Raw genomic sequence first — 21,459 nt, 5'->3', positions numbered from 1 at the left:
GAATTATGGTCATCAAAAACTACCTTCACTCTATTTTCCACACAATGAAAAATAACAATGCAGAATTTACCATGCAGTGAATAACTATTTATTGAGCATCTACTATTGGCCAAGTTGGAAGGATTTGTACCTCTAAGGCATTTAGATTTTGCTGGAAGAAGATAATTAACAAATAAATATAAAAAAAAAATCATAGAGTGACCAGGGCTTTGCAAAAAATTGTAACAGGCTTCAACTCAGACTGTAAATTGGGCACTCAGATAAAACCTCTCTTAGGAGATAACATGTCCACCGAAAGCTTAAGGAAAGGAGGAGTCAGACAGGTCAGGCAGAGGGAGAAGCTAATGCAAAGCCCTAGAGAAGTAAAATCATTATGTGTGTTGAGAACAGAAAGGAAGCCAGTGTGGCAATAGTGGGGGACAAAGAAAAAGGTGCTACATCACAAGGTCAGAAGCATGTTAAAGAACAGTTTATAAGAGAGTTTTTACTAGCTTAGCTATAAGTACAGTTAATAGCTAGCAAAGTTTGGTTTTCATTCCAAAGTGTATCAGTTAGAATCGATCTGAGAAATAGAATCACTAGGGATGATACAGTAAAAGGAATCTTAATGCAATTGCAGGAGTTGGTTAAACAGTTTATCTAGCTGTTACTTCTTTGTCTGGCCCTGAGCTTGAAGTCATTAAAACAGACATTTGAGAAAAAAAAAAGCAAAGAGAAAAGAAGTAACAAAGGAAAAACTGCGGCTGATAAGGATGAGCAAGGATGAACCACTACAAGACACTTGGGCAGCAGTGGCAAGAACATCTGTGCATTGACCTTCTGAGCATAAGTATGGCTGCTGCTTCTCTTCCATTCCAGGGATCACACAAATTTCTCCTGTGGCCAATGCAAGCCCAGAACCATATAGAGAAAGGAATTCTAGGATATACAGTTCCAAGTTAGTTGACACAGTTTAACACTACTACAAATTTGCAATGAGAGGTCATTGGACAGTTTTTTTTTTTAAGTTTTAATTTAAACTTGTTAGTTAACATACAATGTAATATTAATTTCAGGTGTATAATGTAGTGATTCAACACTTGCATACATCACCTTGTGCTCATCACAACCAGTGCACCCTTTAATTTCCATCACCTACTTAATCCAGCCCCTGACCCACCTCCCTTCTGGTAACCATCAGGTTGTTCTCCATAGTTAAGAATCTGTTTGTTAAGTTTGTATCTCTCTCTTATTTTTTACCCTTTGATCATTTGTTTTCTTTCTTAAATTCCACATATGAATGAAATTTTACGGTATTTGTCTTTGACTGAATTATTTCACTTAGCATAATACTCTCTAGCTCAAGCTATGTCATTGCAAAAGGCAAGATTTCATTCTTTTTTTTTATGGCTGAATAACGTTCCATTATATATATATAATGGAATGTTATATATATATAAATTTATTTTTTATTCTTTTAAACACTGAGTAGTGTAATTGCTGGATTGTAGGGTAGTTCTATTTTTAACTTTTTGAAGAACCTCTATGCTGTTTTCCAGAGCGGCTGCACCAGTTTGCATTCCCAGCAACAGGTCACAAACGTTCCCCATGCCCCACATCCTCACCAATGCTGACTGCAGTATCACCTGTGACTCTTTCAGTACCAAATATCAGAAACTCATTTCCAGTTAGCATTCTTCATCTCCCAGCTGGACTCTCTTGTGTGCTGGAGTGAACTAGTGCCAGCATGTAAGAGCTAATTGTTAAATTTTTAGGAATTTGGTGACCTGGTTGCTAAAGTACTACTAGCTTGAAATTGGCCGTGGTAGGTGGTTTTATAGCATAGAACTTAGTGAACATGCAAATAATCTTTTCCTCCTCCCCTAGCATGTTCTTAAACCTTTTCTAGAACACCCCTACCCAGCTAGACTTGACTCCTAACTGGCCTTCCTGCATCCATCTTTGAACTACCTCTTCAAATTAATTCATTACCACTACAATAGCCATGGTGATGATTTTTAAAAATTTAATTATGGCATTCCACTGCTTAAAACTACCCATGACTAATCATTCCACTAGAAGTTGGAAATAAGTTTCTAATATTTGAGACTGAGTCACAGCTGACATTATACTCAATATTGATTTTTCTCTGTACCCTGAGCAAGCTCATTTACCTTGATTTTGTCTGTCTTGAGCATGAGATACTTTCCTGGGAGGTTCCTTCAGCATCCCTGAAAATAGATCTTTCATGTACAATTTCAACAGGCCTTATAAATATTATAAATCAGCCTCAACTCAAGCAGGAGATCCCACTGGAATAGATGAAATGAGGCGTGGATTATTATGTTCAGCCATTGCACACTGACTAGAATTTGGAGGGAAAAGAAGTCTGTATCTCAGTGCAACAGACATAACTGAGCTTCTCACACTGGTTACCTACCTGTGCTCTGAACAAACTACAGCCTATGCCTTGGTCCAGAGAATCATAACAGGTAATCCATAGTCGGGCGCAGGTTTTCAATTAGCAACTTCATATTTGTCCTTGAGACAATATTTTCTGACCATTCTTTGCCCCTTACATCACCATCTTCTTGAAATGCAGAATTCATAGCAAGGCAACAAAATGCAGAGTTGATCTAAGCAACAGGACACAAGACAGGAAAAGAAGTGTCCCACTCTACAAAGAGAAGCAAATACAAATAATAAAATATTATCCAGGATGTAGGAATATACTAATAGTGAATGTCTCCTCATTAAATGGCATTCACAATTCTTTATTTACTACCTAGAAAAAAATTATGATTTTTACACTGTCACAGAACAAGTAGAAAAAATGAGCTATGATGTGTAATTTATATAGCTGATTTAACGTACAGTTACAAAAATCTCTCTTCACTTTGGGACAACATGCAATATCCCAATCATGTAGGGTCCATGGCTCTTCTTGCCCTCCCTCATCATTATTACTTGTGGAAGCTATATAAGTTTAGTGAATTTCATACAGGAAGAAGCCTATTTAGAAGCTCTCAGAGAAGACACAGCATTTTTTTTTATAAACTGATTTCTTGTTTGGGGTGAATCCTAGTTCTTGAAGCAGAATTCTACACAACAAACCTCAAAGTTGAGAAAGTCATTAAAAGGACATTTAACCATAAAGAACTTAAATAAATCAACACCAAAAAAAAAAAACCCACAAATAGTCTGGTTAAAAAATAGGCAGAGGACCTGAATAAACACTTTTCCAAAGAAGACATACAGATAGCCAACAGGCACATGAAAAATGCTCGACATCACTAATCATCAGGGAAATGCATATAAAAACTATGATGAGATATTGCTTTACACCTATGAAGATGGTTAGAGTCAAAAAGACAAGAAATGCCAAGTTTGGGCAAGGATGTGGAGAAAAAGGAACCCTTATGCACTGTTGGTGGGAATGCAAACAGGTGTAACCACTGTGGAAAACAGTATGATGGTTCCTCCAAAAATTAAAAATAGAAGTACTATATGATTCAATAATTCCACTACTGGGTATTTTCCCAAAGAAAATAAAAACACTAACTTGAAAGATATATGAACCCCAGTTTATTTCAGCATTATTTATAACAGTCAAGGTATGGAGGCAACCCAAGTGTTCATCAAGTGGACATATATATATATATGTACATACCATATGTATTACACACACAAACACATATATATACAATGGAATATTATTAGCCATAAAAAGAATGAGATCTTGCCATTTACCACAACATGGATGGAACTTGAAGGTATTATGCTAAGTGAAATAAGTCAGAAGAGAAAGAAATACCTTATGATTTTGCTTATGTGTGGAATCTAAAATGTAAAACAAACAAACAAACATCAGAAACAGACCCATAAGTAACGAGAACAAACTGATGGTTGCCAGAGGGGAAGGGGATAGGGGGATGGATGGAATGGATGAAGGGGAATGGAATATACTGTCTTCCAGTTATTGAATGGAATATTAATGAATGAATAAGTCATGGAGAAGAAAGGTGCAGCACAGGGAATATAGTAAAAAAAAAGGGGGGGGGAGATATTTAATTTAATTTACTACTCCCATCCAATGTTTGCACTACGTCTGTAGTATTTCTACCTACCCTTGAACATTTTCCAGGCAGAGCTACAAAGTAAATGACGGTCTTTGAGTTTCTCACCATTTTTTTTTTACTACAAGGGTTCATTTACATGCTCCTCATTTTTTAAGAGAGGTCACAAACATACACACATAAATACATACACAGACGGACAAATAGGTAGGCACATACATACATACATACATACATACATAAAATTAACAATGCTATGGGTATATGGGTAACATTTTTAAAGCCCCAGGTGTGTGGAATTCATCACATCTATGCTACATGCTTTGTACATTCAAGGTGAACATGCTTGTGGCAGTTAAACAGTCACACCAAATTAGTTGATTGATGAAGTGGTAAAAGTAAAGTAATTAAGATAATGGTCTCAGTAATTAGTCATCCAGTAGTCCAGAATTAGTTGAAAGATGGCTAAAGAATGACCAAAGGACTGTGAAGTTGCTGAAATTTCTAAGATCTTTCTTTGTATACCTCAGAAATCAGTCTATTAAAGAATTGAGCTATTAGGCTATAAATGGAAACAGGAAATTGCAGTAACTATAGTGGCAAAACAAAACTCCACAAACTTAGTGGTGTAAACTACCATTGTGTGATGCTCACAGATCCTGTTGGCCAGGCATTCCGAGAGGGCCAAGCCAGAACAACCTTCCTTTCTACCCCCTCTACCCCCCGCCCCGTCCTTACAATGTCTGGTGCTTTAGCTATGAAAACTCAAAGGCTAGATGTAACCAAATGTCTGAAAACTCATATGAAGGCTTAAAGTCTTGTTAACTCATATATCTGATAGGAAATTCAGTCAGCAGGATCCAATCTTGGCTAGGATAATTTTGCTTGAGTCTTAAGAGCATCAGTCCCAAGAAGACTAAGCTTTCTTTCTTCTTATAATCTAGACTCAGAAGTGACATGCATATGACTTCTGCTGTCATCACAGGTACACCTCAGATTCAAAGGGGAGACCACATAGATTCCCCTACTTCTCAATGGGAGGAGAGTTAGGGATATGTCATGAAAAGAGCACGGAAGAGGGAAATATGTTTGGAACTATTTTTGAGAAATACAATTTCCTACTGTCTGCCCTCTGCCCCCCCCCAGTTTATATATTCATATGGAAAATGTATTCTTTATCCCCTCTAAAATCCCTAAATCTAATCCAGTTGTAACATCAGCCTCACATTAAGAATCTTATTATTTAAATCAGGTCCAGTGTATATGGGGCTAAAAATTTTAGATGTCATTACTTGGATACAGCACCTTCAGTACAATTTCTGTCAATCAGAAAACCTATGAGCTAATGAAGTTACCTGCCTACACACATCCAACAAACAAAGGTGGGATGTTTACTAAATAACTCCTATAGATACTGCTATTTCAAAAGTGAGAACAGGAGAAACATAGCAAGCACTGCTCCATGGCAGTTGTGAAATCCAGCATGTTTCTTAGTTAAGCTAAGTCCTACTGCCTCTTCCCTCTAAGATCCTGGATCCAGTTTCTGGGTTCTTGGCTTTGCCTTCCAAGCCTTCCTTCCTTTTATCTTCCTTTTCTATGATTTTGCAGCTGATTAGTCTTTTTGGCCTGCTTCCTCATAACATAGTGACTAGATTCTAAGAGTGAGTGTTTCAAGAAAACAAGGTAGAAACCGCATTACCTTTTATAACCCAGCCTTGGAAATCACGTGATATTATTTGTGTTATGGACACAAGCCCTCCAGATGTTAGAAGAAGGGACATCATAGACCCTACATCTCAACAGAAAAAAAAAAAGTGTTAAAAATTTTAAGAAGCACTTTTAGGATTGCATATAATGTTGTAGGCATTTGGGGAAAATATGATCAGCTATACTGGGCATTTGGGGAGATTTATTTGGTCATTTTAAATCAAAAGTTTTGGGGAGCCTGGGTGGCTCAGTTGGTTAAGCGTCCAACTTCAGCTCAGGTCATGATCTCACAATTCGTGGGTTCAAGCCCCACGTTGGGCTCTGTGCTGACAGCTCAGAGCCTGGAGCTTGTTTCAGATTCTGTGTCTCCCTCTCTCTCTGCCCCTCTCCTGCTCCTGCTCTCTCTCTCTCTCAAAAATAAAAGACTGAAAAAATTTAAAAAATAAATAAACTGAAATGTTTTACTGGATCTGCAGGTTCTTAATCCAGCTTAGCTAATACTAAGCAAATATAGGTACAGAGGCAGCCTTACTTGGAGGCAAAGTGGTCAGTGACTTCTTGTGTATAATAGGGAGCCCTATTAAATACAATACAATAGAAAACAAAGCTTTTATGCATGTCCTCTTGTATAAGTAAAGATAAGCTAGGATAAAAGAGGAAAAAACCCTCAAGAAATATAATGTCTAAAACATAATCATCTGTTTCATGTTTTCTTAACAATTTTGAGTGGCTGCATGATTTCTGCTGCTAGCTCTTGCTCCATATAGCCGTTCAGGGACGCATGCCTCTAAGGGCAGTCCACCAACTTCAACAGTCAAATTGCAAAGTGTTCTTGTAGGAGCACCATCCAACACAGCAAGAAGTAGAAAAGAGCATAAATCAAAGAGCAAACAATGTTTATATGGGCCAGATCTGGAAGTGATCTGAGTTTATTCTTTTTCCACTGCCGGAACTCTATAATATGGCATACCCGACTGTAAAAGAAGATAGGAACAGTAGCATAGTTTGTGCCCAGAATGAAGAGGCCATCTGTTTTCCTGAAAAGTAGCATCCAGTTTCCCTCAAATACACTCTACCAAGTCTTTACCAATAACCATCTTCCTATTGGTAGGCTATACTGAATCTCCAACTGTGCTGCTCAGTCTCTCTTCACACTGTTGTATCTATAACACACCCTTCTCTGTCCTCTGTCTCTGTGCCCTGACAGATTGACCTCAGGGCTACATCCTCCAGGCTTGCTTGCCCCATGGCTTCTGATTGGGTCTGGCCAATGGGAGATGGAGAGAGAAGACCTAAAGTCAGGAAGAAAGAGTTCAACGTATTGATTCCCTCCACCATATCCTCTCCCAGTCTTGTTGATGCTCTGGGAACTTCATTCTAAGGCAAATGCTCCTAGAGGGAGGCCAGTTTTCCAAAGCTTCAGTCCTTTTCTGGACTCCAATAACACCATTCTCTTTCCTGGTCACTTCCGACCTATACGTGTTAACAGCTTCCCACTAGGTTACTTTCTTAGTATTTCACTATCTTTTGCTTGTCATAATCATTCCCACCCCACTATAAATAGTTCCTTCATTTAAGTGTTCTTAGGGAAACTCTTTGAGGTGTCATCTATTTCCCACCTTGCCTCTGAATGATACAATCATTCTGTGGACTTAATTTGGTTCAACATATAATTACAGGATACCTGTTTTTGCAAGCATGGGATTCATAATAGAAATAAAAAGGAATTGTCTCAGTATTAGTTATCTATTGTATCTATTGTAGGTAAGGTATGTAGGTGCAACTTAGATGGCGTTTTTTGGCTCTGGGTCTCTCATAGGCTAGTATCAACCCAGGCTGCAGTCATCTCAAGGTCTGACTAGGAGAGGATATGCTTCCAAGCTCACTCATAGATCAGTTTCTTGTCATATTATCTTTTAATAGGGCACTTTACAATATAGCAGCTGGCAATAGTCATAGAAAGCAAGTGAGGGAGAAAGAGGACATTATGACAGAAGGCAGAATCTTTTGGAATCCAGTCTCTAAAGTGACATCTCATCACTTTTGCCACATTATATTCATTAAAAGTCACTGGTCCAGCCCACAGTCAAGGCAAGGGGATTGAACATGGACATGACGATCAGAACGTGGTCCTCACTGGGGCACTTCTCAGAAGCTGCCTACCATATTCCCTAACCTTCTCAATGTTCCTGCTATGTCCCTCCTGGCAGCTTAAGAACTACCAGGAGGGGATTTTGAGAGTGCAGCCTACATTCTCTTCTACCTCCCCCTTTCCACATGAGAAATCAACACAAAGCTAACTGCCCTTCTTCTTTTTTTTTAATGTTTATTTATTTTTGACAGAGAGAAAGAGACAGAACGTGAGTCAGGAAGGGGCAGAGAGAGAGTGAGACACAGAATCTGAAGCAGGCTCCAGGCTCCGAGCTGTCAGCACAGAGCCCGACGCGGGGCTTGAACTCACAAACAGTGAAATCATGACCTGAGCCAAAGTGGGACTTTCAACCTACTGAGTCACCCTGGCGCCCCTAACTGCCCTTCTTTTTAAACACACTCACCACTAAGATATAGACCCTTTAGAACTGCACCACACCACTTTTAAATGACAATCATTGTATAAAGGGAGGAAAAAAAGATAGAATCTGGGTGTATACAAATATCCCAATCAGTAATTTCTTGATATTAAATGCTAAGCAGTCAATTCTATTCCACATTCTAATTGAATCTCTAACTATATACAGTCCCTCGCTCTGTATGGACCCCAGCATTCATGTTGGACAAAATGATTAAGTCATTTGAGTATGGATTATTTAGTGACCCCAACAGAGATTTATACCCTTAAACACAGTTATCATAAACTTAATCTTTTTTCCATTGTTATATCCTACTGTGGACACTTCTGTTTCCTAAAGTCATGTCACCTTTTTCTTGAAAATAATGTTTGTATGATGGAAGGGATTTATTGAGTAAAATTAGATTTCCAAAGGGATCAGCAAAAGACATAGACTTCAAAGTAATGCAATTTACGCCACTGAGCTTCTCTTGACCTGTAAATTTACAACACGCCTGCTGTCACTTTCTTTCTCGGTCTTGAAGGTGTGGAGCATCAGTCTTTGAAGGAAAACAGATGACCTCACAATACACCCAGCCTCCAGGGCTCCTCAACAATAGGGCATCAAAAGAAATTGCACTTTAGTGTTGAAGTGCTGGCCAATAAAAGACTCGGCAGCTCTGACTTCTTTTTTAATTCTCTTGAATCTCGAAACCAGCTACAGTATCAGGACTCTCTTAAGAAAGAAATAGTGTAATACTGAACAGATTATAAATTAACAGCCAGTAAATGCAATTGAGACCACATTCACCTGGTGAGCTTAATGAGATATATTTTTCCTAAGTATAAAGGAAAAAGAAGAGAAAAAAATTGTGCTCATTGGGCCTGCTTTTCCAATCTCTCTAGGCATTAATCTTGTCCTTTTTAATAAGAAATTCCTATTAGTTATTGCATTTTCAAATGGTACGACATCACATTCAAAAGAGCTCATTTTAGCACTGATTTTTATCTCTTGAGTTCTTAATAGAAAAATTAGATTCAGTATACAGTAAATTACACCACTCTACAAGAGCAGTACCTTGACATCACTTCTTATACTGGTTTATTCCTTTTTTTTCCTTCTTAAAATAAATTCACATCTCTCCTCTATTTAAACACATGCATTGGGCATCCAGGTGGCTCAGTCAGTTAAGCATCCAAGTTTGGCTCAGGTCATGATTTCATGGTCTGTGAGTTTGAGCCCCATGTCGGGCTCTGTGCTGACAGCTCAGAGCCTGGAGCCTGCTTCAGATTCTGTGTCTCCCCCTCTCTCTGCACCTCCTTTGCTCACACTCTGTCTCTGTCTCTCTGTCTCTCTCTCAAAAATAAACATTAAAAAAAATTTAAAAAATAAATGCATTATTCTGAAAGACTGGTCTATGTTCACTAACTCCTTGCTCAGCGTCTTGACTCCTAATGTGGTTAAATGGTTAGTCTTGCTTCCCTCTTTAAACCACCATCTTCAACTGTATATCATCCTTCTGCCAAAACTCTTAGAAATTTAACAGCACTTTCATCAAAACCAAATGGAGTTTCCAACTTTGCTCCCAATCCCAGATCTCTTCTTTGCATTTGATTATACTTTACCATCTCCTCTCTCTCAAAAGTAAATAAATATTTAAAAAACATTTAAAAAAAATGGAGCACCTGTGTTGCTCAGTCGGTTAAGCGTCAGACTTCAGCTCAGGTCATGATCTCATGGTTCATGGGTTTGAGCCTTGCATTGGGCTCTGTGTAGACAGCTCAGAGCCTGGAGGAGCCTACTTCGGATTCTGTGTCTCCCTCTCTCTGCCCTCCCCCACTTGCTTGCACTCTCTCTCTCTCTCAAAAGTAAATGAACATTAAAAAACAACAGATTATACTTTACCATCTCTTAAAATGTGCTTTTGCTCAGAGACCTCCCTTCCCTGGAGTGGTTTCTTGCTCCTCTCTTGCAGCATCTCTTGAGCTTTCCTCCATTTCCATGCTTCAGTCACTGTTATAATCTATGTTCTCAATGCTCTATGTCTAGATTAAGACAACAACCTCCCAGATGATATTCTTGCTATTCTCCTCTCCCCTAGTTGTCTGCTGGAGCATGTTTGTAACAGTTTATGAGAGCAGTTTATGAAACTTTCAGGAGTTGTGCCACCTGTTTTTTAAAAAAGCAATTATTAAAAATCAAAATCAGTAAAACCTTGGATTGTGAGTAACTTGTTCTGTGAGTATTCTGCAAGACAAGTAAATATTTCTAAAAAATTTTAACTTGATAAACAAGCGATGCTTTGCAAAACAAGTAATATGTGATACCAAAGGTCACATGATCACAACTGTGCCAATGGTTCTTGAAGTTCACTTTGATACACAAGTGCTTTGGATTACAAGCACGTTTCTGGAATGAATTATGCTCACAAACCAAGGTTTTACTGTAAATAAACTTACATAAACTTAAATTATTTTTTTATATTTTTTATTTATTTATGGAGAGGGAGAGTAGGGGAGGGACAGAAAGAGAGGGAAGAAGAAGATCCCAAGCAGGCTCTACACTGCCAGTGCAGAGCCCAACACGGGGCTAGAACTTGTAAACCATGAGACCATGACCTGAGCCAAAACCAAGAGTTAGATGCTCAACCAACTGAATCACCCAAGCACCCCTACATAAATTATTTTTAAAATAAAGGTAATAAGTATCCATCCTCCTGCTTTGTTACCTTTTACTATTTCTTATGATCTTGAGTTTATTTACAACTGTTGTTGTATCTATAAAGTGGAAATAAATATAATGAAAGACTAATGCATATCTCTAACAATTCTGCATTAAACAATGTCTGATTTCAACTATGATGGGACTATTTACACAACAGAAACTGGAAAATGCTAGAAATCACAACTTTGGTTTTTAGAGAGCAAGTTATTAAAGATGTGCCAACATGTCATTGCCATTGCACAGTAACACAACAGTCTCCTTTGCCTGGCCTCTTTCTTGGGGAAGAACCCATGATTGGATATGGGTGCTGAATCCATCAGGGTTCTCTAGAGAAACAGAACCAACAGTATATACATAGATATATATAAATATAAATATAAATATAAATACAAATACAAATATAAATATATAAATATATATACATATATATATTTAGAGAGAGAGAGAGATTTATCATAAGAATTGCCTCACATGATAATGGAACCAAGAAGTCTCAAGAAATAACATCTGTAAGAAAGAGAACCAAGAAAGCCAGTGATGCAACTCATTCTAGGTTGGAAGGCCTGAGAACAGGCAAGACAATGGTAAAAATCCCAATCCAAGTCCAAAGAGCACTGGTGTCCAAGGTCAGGAGAAGACGGACGTCCCAGCCTAAGCAAAGAAAGTGAATTCACCCTTCTATTTTCTGCTCTATTCAGGCCCTCAACAGATTGGATAAGGTCCATCTGCCTTAAGGAGGGCAATTTCTTTACTCAGTCTACTGATTCAAATGCTAATCTCTTTTGGAAATACCCTCACAGACACATCTAGAAATAATGTTTGGCCAGCTGGCTGGGTATCCCTTAGCTGAGGCAAGGTGACATATAAAATTAATCCTCACAGGTGCAGTTGGCCAATCAGAAAAGATCTGAAAGTCCAATACTGACAGAGAGAATATCTCTGGTCTGTAACTGTTGTTGCAGGTAAGATACCAAAACAGAGACAAGAGGCAAGATGGAATAGAAGAAGGTTGTTAAGTCTGAGAACAAGATCCAGTCAAGAAGGCCTGAAACAGCTAAGCTCAATAATTTGGAAGATGAGTTTTCTTAGTTCAAGTGGTGACTTGATCTCATCTAAACTGTCATAGAGAAGATGAGAAAAGAGAAGATGTGTTGATTGGACAGTGGATATACCACTTAGAACATCCAGGCCTTATGATAGAAAAATCAGGAAGTCTGTGCAGTTAGCTGCAAAGCAAGTTAAAGACCTTCTTGGCTGCCTTATACTGCACAAATTTTTCCTGATGTTATGAAAATTCTCCAGGCATCTTCCCCCCCTGCTCCTATAGTTAACTTTAAACAAAATCAAGAAGATAGCTTATAAGTTGTGACTACAATTTAAATTAGAGGAAATACTTTGTGGCTCTCTCTTGAAGTGTGATCAGTGATATGAATTGGAAAATTCCCATTCAATAAGTATGCTTCCATCTCTTTGATGTTCACTGTATAATTTCTCTGTCTCAAATGCAAGATGGTTAGGACTTTCATCTTTCCTCTTTCCTCATTATTTGTGATTCATAGTTTTGAGTGGAAAGTATTTTTAGCAGAACTTTATAGAAGAACTTTTTATATTGAATCATAATTCTAGTCATTTGATAGTAATTTTATTATCCAAAAGAATTTCAATAATTCTGAATTGTTATTATATTTCATACATAATATCACACTAAATTTTTCTAAATAAAATTGCTTGCCTAAAAACTATGAAGACCAAGTTTGTAATTATTCTATAATACTTTGATAAATTGCATCATCAGGAAAGGTAACAGTTATATTAAATGTTTTACTAAAAAGTTTTCATAGTGTTATTATTAGCTACCGTACCTGTCCTTTTTTCTTTATAGTTTCTAAAGCCTAATGTAAGCTATAGTATTAATCATATATCAAAGTTTTAAACTCTGCATCTGTGTTTTTTCCAAATTTCAAGACTTATGCCCTAAAATCAATTCCTTCTTCCAACTGACTATTGCACAGAGAATGAATTCTCCATAAGTAAAGAGAATGCAGAAGTGAAAACAATTTGTAGCTAAACAGTTGGAGTTCATGAAACAAGAAAAAATTTTTTTCTAATTATTCAAATTTGTTATAGTGAACATGCGTCAAAAAAAAGGGATTAAAATGCGAGTGCTAAAAATAATGAATTATGATTATTTAGATAACTACATTTATGGTGCATTATTAAAGGATTAGCACTAAACTGATGGCCTGGTAGCAACCAGAAAACAAGGTGGTAGCAGCTCTCTTTTTGCATTTCTTCTAAAATCTCAGCACCATTTCTTATTTGTTTCAAGAGTTATAGAAGCCAACTTTTTATCTCCATCCACACCCACTTTAAATCCACCTTTCACATTTTCTTTAATGAGAACTTGATCTTGATGTTAGTAAGTCTAACATCATAGGGTCAATTTCCACTGAAGTTTGTTTACATTTATGGCTAGAAGACTTCCAAGTTCACTGGACCCAGCCATCAGGCCACAGGCATCTCAAAACTTACACAGACAACCCAGCAAGAGAGTGGAAGTGAATAAATCAACATCTACACACCTGTAATCTTAAAAAAAAAAAAAAAAGACACAAAAACATGTGATTTTTTGATAACAGTCCAGTAGCAACATAGAGTACTATGCAAATACAAAGTACAGCATAGCAAATGGGTAAGAATAACCTGGATGCAAAACCTTACTTAGGCAACTTATACCTTTATGATTTTGAATAAGTGACTCAAACACACTGGTCTTGTTTTAAAATGGGCATACCTTCCAGGAACAGAAATTGTGTACTTTAACTTATACAACATGTAGAAATATTCACTTAAAAAAATTTTTTTTCTTAATGTTCATTTTTCTTTTTGAGAGAGAGAAACAGTGTGAGCAGGGGACGGGCAGAGAGAGAGGGAGACACAGAATCCAAAGCAGGCTCCAGGCTCTGAGCTGTCGGCACAGAGCCCGATGAGGGGCTCAAACTCACAGACTGTGAGATCATGACCTGAGCTGAAGTCAGATGCTTAACTGACTGAGCCACCCAGGCATCCCAGAAATATTCGCTTTTACTAATAAATGTTAATTCACACAAACCCTATACATCTGTCTTATTTCATCCCACAGAAGTTCTCCACAAATGTTACCCTAACTGGAATAAGCCTTTGCCTTTACTTCAGGCATTTCACTAATAATTGCATATCCTCACTAGTCTATATTAAATTAGAAAATAGAAGACCTTTGTCAGACCTTTAAGGCAGGGATCACTTCCACCTAATGAAGGTGGTAAGGAATAGTGGAAAGAATACTGGACTAAATATTCTGAAGACAGTGAATTTAGCTGACCTGGATAGTACTTCATTAGCTGATTGAATAGTTCTTCCATTTCAGCAAATAATTTTCTGCATCCAATAGGGACCAGGGTGCTGGGGATACAATGAGGAGAAAGAAAGAAATATTCCTGGCTTTTCTCCCAGCTCAGAGTCGAACGAAAGTAACAGAAGGTTAAACAATTACATTATTTCTTATAAAGGTAAAATAAAACTTCCATGAGAAATGAGAAAAAAAAAAAAAAGCAATGACAGTCAAATGTGATATGATAAACGAAACAGGGGTCATGGTGGGAATGCATAGCAGGGACGCTCAAGAATGTCCAGGATGGGCTGCAAAGAAAACTCCACACAGGAAGATTTTCTGCCATCCTCCCCCTAACTCACTATGTTCAGCTCCATAGGTCTTCTTCCTATCCCTTGATCACTCAGCCTTTCCTTTGTTAAAATATTCTTCTTCCAGTTCTTCGAGTAACTGGCTCCTGTTCATCACTCCGATCTCAGTTCATGTCTCCTCTTCAGAGTGAACATTCTGAATTCACATCTTAAGCAGTCACGAACCCATCACCCTGTCTCATTGTCACCATCAGTGAATAAGGGACGGAAATGATCGTCACGTAGGATAGGTTTAACTAGATATCCTCCATTTCTGATAGTAGGACAGAAGCTCCAGGGAGGCAGAAGCCCCCGTTTAATTTAATCACTGTTGAATGATCAGCACTGAGTACACTGTGTGTGAAGAATAACTATTTGTTTAATAGATGAATGAATCTGCCTTGATTATCTCACAGAATGTTTAGAGAATCCAATAAGCAGCAACAAGAGCAAAAGCCCTGACCATTACATATTATTTTTTAGGCTACGAAATAATTTTATATATATCATCGCATTTGAATCTCCTGTGGATTCTATGAAAGAAGGCTGGCATGACTGAGGAAGCAAAAGCTTATGGACGTCAAGTGACTTCCTCTGAGTCTCAAAGACGATATGCAAATAGTAGCAAAGCTAAAATGAAAATACAGATCTTCAGTGAACAACTTGACTTTTTCACTATGCCCCATGGGAATGTGAACATTTTGTATATGTTTGGCAATGGTAGACCTGTACAGTGGAGAATTCTAAATAGACACCAAATTCGAAAGTCCCCATCCAGCTCTTAACTCAGTCTGACTGGCAAGTAATTCCTAGATGTTAATGAATTCACACACTTGGTTCCCTTCCCCCCATGCAACGTGATTACATTCTGACAGGAGTAACTTATTTACCACAGAAATGTTCTTCAAAGTGAATGAAGAGAAAAAGTAATTATTCATTAGCTATCAGTCTGCACAATTATGTATCTGCTTGTTACGTGTCAGATGCCTGGATGAGACTTGGCAGAGAAACACGGAATTGAATGGAGAACGGAAAGAGCAATGTTCTTTATAAATAACGTGTGAAGATAAGTAAAGGGCTTACAGCAAGGCAAACTGATGAAAGAAGAATGCAAATTTTTATGTGAAGAGAATGTCTTCCTCTGAACTGGTCTTAATTACAAGTAGCATTTGGGATAAATTAATTAATATGCACTCTACCAATTCCTAGGGATACCCAATTTGTAGCCATTTGGAGATCTAAAAATATAATTCACCTTCACTTTCTTTTTTTTTTTTTTTTTTAATTTTTTTTTTTTCAACGTTTATTTATTTTTGGGACAGAGAGAGACAGAGCATGAACGGGGGAGGGACAGAGAGAGAGGGAGACACAGAATCGGAAACAGGCTCCAGGCTCTGAGCCATCAGCCCAGAGCCCGACGCGGGGCTCGAACTCACGAACCGCGAGATCGTGACCTGGCTGAAGTCGGACGCTTAACCGACTGCGCCACCCAGGCGCCCCTCACCTTCACTTTCTGAAAAGTGATGCAAACTTGTGACTACTGAGCTTTTTTTTTTTTTTAACCTGAGTACAAATCTTCCTCCTGTGAAGATTAGCAACTGGGGAGGGGAAGAAGGAAGGGATACTGGCAACTCCATCTTTTAATCCATTATTCACTCAGGACAGGGATAAACCCTTACATCGAGAATATAAAACCTCTTTTACGGGCAAAAAAAAAAAAAAAAAAAAAAAAAAAAAAAGACCCATCTAACTGAACTAGATTAGTGATACTAGGAAAAACATTTTCTCGGAATCACTGAAAGAAAATGTTCTTCCTGGAGTCAGTGAAAAGTCAGACAATTAGGATGATCACAGCAGAAGCATGTGCAATAATATGTAACATAAATGGAAAGTGCTTAAATGTATATACCTGAATCCAAACTTGGAAATGTGCATGTTTTTAATATTCTTCAAGACTGGCTTATAGCATTCTCATTATGCTTTATGAACATCTCAGGAGTTAACCAATATTGGTCTTATTAAATGTGAAATTGTAATACAATATTTATTTATCTAATTCCGTTGATTATCAAAATATAGGAAGGGGGCAATTACTCAATAACCATTTAGAAACATTGTTTCCAGTGTGAAATAAACTTTATCAGTAAAATATGTTGGAATTGGTTCATAAGTATACAGTAATGCATAAAATATTTTTGATGTCACTATGTCTTCAAAATTATTTAAATACAGTATACTTTTAATAAAGTTTCAATGAGCCTTTATAGGAAACATACAATATCCCTGTTATTGTCCTTAGGGTACAAAGGATACAAAGATTAAAAACATGTTGAAGCTGTTCTCAAACACAAAGTTTAAGCATACCTACAATACACACAAAGTTGTACCCCACCTCAAAAATATAATCCTGGTGAAAAAAGTTTTACCTGGTGAATTTAAGAAAAAAATACCATTTTATTTTTATTTTTGAGGGAAGGAGAGGGAAAGGAGAGAGAAAGAGAGACAGAGCAAGGGAGGGGCAGAGAGAGAGGGAGAGAGAATCTTAAGCAAACTCTACATTTGAGCCCGATGTGGGGGCTCAATCCCACGACCATGAGATCATGACCTGAAATCAAGACTTGGATGCTTAACCGACTGAGCCACCCAGGTACTTCCAAAATATCTCATTTTAAAACAAATGTAGGGGCGCCTGGGTGGCACAGTCGGTTAAGCGTCCGACTTCAGCCAGGTCACGATTTTGCGGTCCGGGAGTTCGAGCCCCGCGTCAGGCTCTGGGCTGATGGCTCAGAGCCTGGAGCCTGTTTCCGATTCTGTGTCTCCCTCTCTCTCTGCCCCTCCCCCGTTCATGCTCTGTCTCTCTCTGTCCCAAAAATAAATAAACGTTGAAAAAAAAATAAAAAATAAAAAAATAAATAAAACAAATCTAATCTAATAATTCCAAAATTTCCTTGAGATATTTATTTTCTGGCTAAAGTTGCCCAGCATAATTATCTTCAACAATAAATATAATTTTCCTAAACATATGCTGATCTATCTAAAGGAAGCTACATAGGTAAGAACGCAGAGTAAAACCAATGTTTATATATCTGTAGGCATTTCAAATGTCTTCTCTAATATTGTATACTATTACCTCTGTTTCATATTTCTTCAGGCTTGGAGTAAATATATTTATTAAAATATAACACTTTTCCAGAGGAAGAATATTAAACCATTATCATCTCTTAATAAACTAGGGTAGATTAGTTAAGCAAAGGAAGGGCACTTAAAGAACATTTTCCACTTTCTAATTTTATCACCATTTAGGTTCTTATCCAAATGTCTTAAGATTCTGATAAAGGATCAAAATTCCAAATTGCTTTTTAGAAATTTCCAAAGTGCTTTTTATAAATGTTGATTTAAAATTTATCTCAGCTTCCAAAGAATGAAGGTGACTAAATAATACTTAAAATTTACAAACACACACACACACACACACACTTACATCTACATTTTTATGTATGCATATACACATACATATATGTACATATATATACATGCATAACTGTACACACACACACCAAGCTTTTAAGAGAGAATAGGAAACCTGAAATTCTATACATGAGATGGATACTAAAGATCACTCTCTTGAAGTCATACCATTACCATGATAGAGACTGAATTTTGAGGGCACTTCCTTATTTATTTCCTCATTCTTTTTAAAAAAATTTTTTAGTGTGTATTTTTGAGCGACAGAAATACAGAGTGTGAGCCAGCAAAGGACAGAGAGAAGGGGAGACACAGAATCTGAAGCAGGCTCCGGGCTCTGAACTTACAGCACAGCGCCCAGCACAGGGCTCAAACTCATGAACCGTAGATCATGACCTGAGAAAAAGTCAGATGCTTAACCAACTGAGCCACTCAGGTGCCCCTGTTTCCTCATTCTTAAAATATTGTGTATTATGTAATTCTCATTATCTTTAAAAAATTTAGTGGTATTGAATTCTAAAATAAATGTGTTTTATGAATCCTTATATGAGTAACATTTCATACCTAATAGACCATGTCTGTTGACAAGTTTTATAGCATATTCAGGTATATTTCTTTATAGTGTTGTTTTATGTATCAATTCTCAATGAGACCTAAATATACAACATTAAATAGAGTTCAGGGAAGATGTTACTTCAAGAAGGTAAACTAATTCACTTTTGGTTGATACATTTCAGGGTTTTGTTGTTGTTGCTGTTGTTGTTGTTGTTGTTACTGTTGTTTTTAGTTTGCAAGGAATGTAGAATATACAGTCCCTAATACTAGATGTGGGAAAACTGGCAACTACTGTGCCACGAATCATCTACGTTCAGGATTTGTCTGGTCAGTATTTAAAATTGAAAAACTTCACGTATCAGTAGGGATTTAGAAATGCTCTTGAGATGGAAGATTCTATCCCATTGGGCCTATATACACCTGCATGACCACCATCAGCTGAGATGAGTAGAGACTGCATCATTTAGATATTACCTGGAGCTGTTTCTTTCACCTGTCATCTGGTCCCCTTCACTCATTTCAGTTACCTGCCTGGACCTCATTCTGAGAGGATAAAATGGCTCACATTTCAGACTTTCTCTCTCAGACTAAAGTTATAGAAGAAAGAGTATGAACTCAATGGCTATACTGTGCTCAAGAAGCATTTCAGAATACACTGATAGCCCCAAACTTACTAGTTTTATACATTTGTTTAACATTTTGGTTGGAGGTAAAGAAATGTTCTTAAATTCATGGAATCATCATAAACTATTATAAGACTTGTCTTTTACCATCTCTGAATGTGTTGTATACACACATAAAAACAAATCAAAACATGCTATGAAAATAAAATGGTAATTGCTTGTGAGTGGGCAGGGAAAAAAATTTCCTTCACAGGACTGTTAATTCATGAGATCATTCCTCGAGTATATTTCAGAAAAGTCCAATTTACTCATTTTTTTAGAAAACAATGAATAAAAAAATTCTGCTGATGGGATGTCAAAATTGGAATTTTCACACTTCTCAAAATTTAATGTACTTAACATAAATTTTTTTGTGTTGTGTTAAACGGAGCAAATATGTTTCCTTCCACCCTTGCTTGCTAATTTCTTAGAAGGTATATCTGCAAGATTCAAATTCCAATTTGATTGTTACAAAGCACAGTTTTAGAGATGGCACAGGAACTTTAAAGTGCTTGTAGTAATTTGGCTACTTTAAAATTACAACAGGGGCACCTGGCTGGCTCAGTCGGTTAAGCGTCCGACTTCGGCTCAGGTCACGATCTCACGGTTTGTGAGTTTGAGCCCCGCGTAGGGCTCTGTGCTGACAGCTCGGAGCCTGGGGCCTGCTTTGGATTCTGTGTCTCCTTCTCTCTCTCTGCCCCTCCCCTACTTGTGCTCTGTCTCTCTCTATCAAAAATAAATAAATGTAAAAAAAATAAAAAATAAATTTTTAAATTACAACAGCATTTCAGTAGAGTTAAAATCTCTCCTGGCTTCTTTAACTGAGCAGAAATTCCAAGAGGGAGCCATGCCACATTTCCCCTTACTTCTCAGAGTGTTAATACTTTTTGTTTAAAGGGTTTACACAGGATACTCTAATAAAAAAAAGGAAAAAAAAAAGAACTTTTGTGATTAGCTCAGAAAATGTCTTTAAAAAACACATTTCCAGAAAGTTTTCAGTCCTCCAGCAAACGTTGATAGTGAAAACTTGGCAGATGTCTAATTATTATTGCAGTTTTTCAAATAGACTTTTTATGACTCACCAAGACTATGAAATCAGTTCCATTAAAAGACCTCTCCTATATTGTTATGTCAGAATATCCTGATTTATATGCTATCTTCTGAGACTCGTTGTGTTCAATCTGCCTTTGCTGCAAACATGGCAATACATCTTGTTCTCATAACTCGCTCCTGCTCCCCCTCTTTTATTCCTTCCTCCATCCACTCATCAGAGCCTCTGTGGCAATAAATATCCATTGTTCCCTTTAAGTGGTAGATAGAATAACCATATTTCCAGGAACTCCCAGAATAGCTAATGTCACCACAGTCCATTTGTAATAAATGGATATTTAGTTTTTTTGACATTGTAAGGCCAAGTGCAATGTGTGATGGACTTTATTCAAAGATATTCAATTAAAATATCTAATGAAATTATCCATCTGTAATTCTCAGTTCAGCAATTACTCACTTCTCTCCTTAGCACTGTTCTCTGAAAGAATATGTACGCTTTCAAAATAAAACTTAATGCCATTTAAGTCCTCTCAAAATGCACAAAATAATTGTTAGGGTTACAAATGAATTGTAGAGCTGAGCTTGAATTTTCCTTCAAATATTTTATAATCAAATGGAAAAACTAAAAATTTCTGCATAAGGAAATTGAGAATCATAAATCCAGCTGCCTTGATAAAGTCATATACTATCATAAATATCAACAGAAAACTGCTAAATTATCCTAAAGTAGTATTGAATCAAAACCACCACATAGGATCAGATGGTCCTATCGGACTTACAAGAATCAGAGATCTTTTCCCATATGGAATAATATAAAAGTGCTCAGAAGGAGCAGAGAAAGGTTTAGGACATTGAAAGCATTTTCTCAGGCCCTTTGTCCTGCATCAGATGTTTTATTTTGGCCCAGAAAAGGTGTGGTCTCTGAGTTTCTTGAGGTTCTTCACACAACGAGGGGTGTTTCACTTAGCTTTC

The sequence above is a fragment of the Lynx canadensis genome, chromosome B4 (genome assembly GCF_007474595.2).
Source record: "Lynx canadensis isolate LIC74 chromosome B4, mLynCan4.pri.v2, whole genome shotgun sequence".
Classification (NCBI taxonomy): domain Eukaryota; kingdom Metazoa; phylum Chordata; class Mammalia; order Carnivora; family Felidae; genus Lynx; species Lynx canadensis.
The sequence above is the reverse complement of the archived record's forward strand: the minus strand, read 5'-3'. Positions refer to the sequence as shown.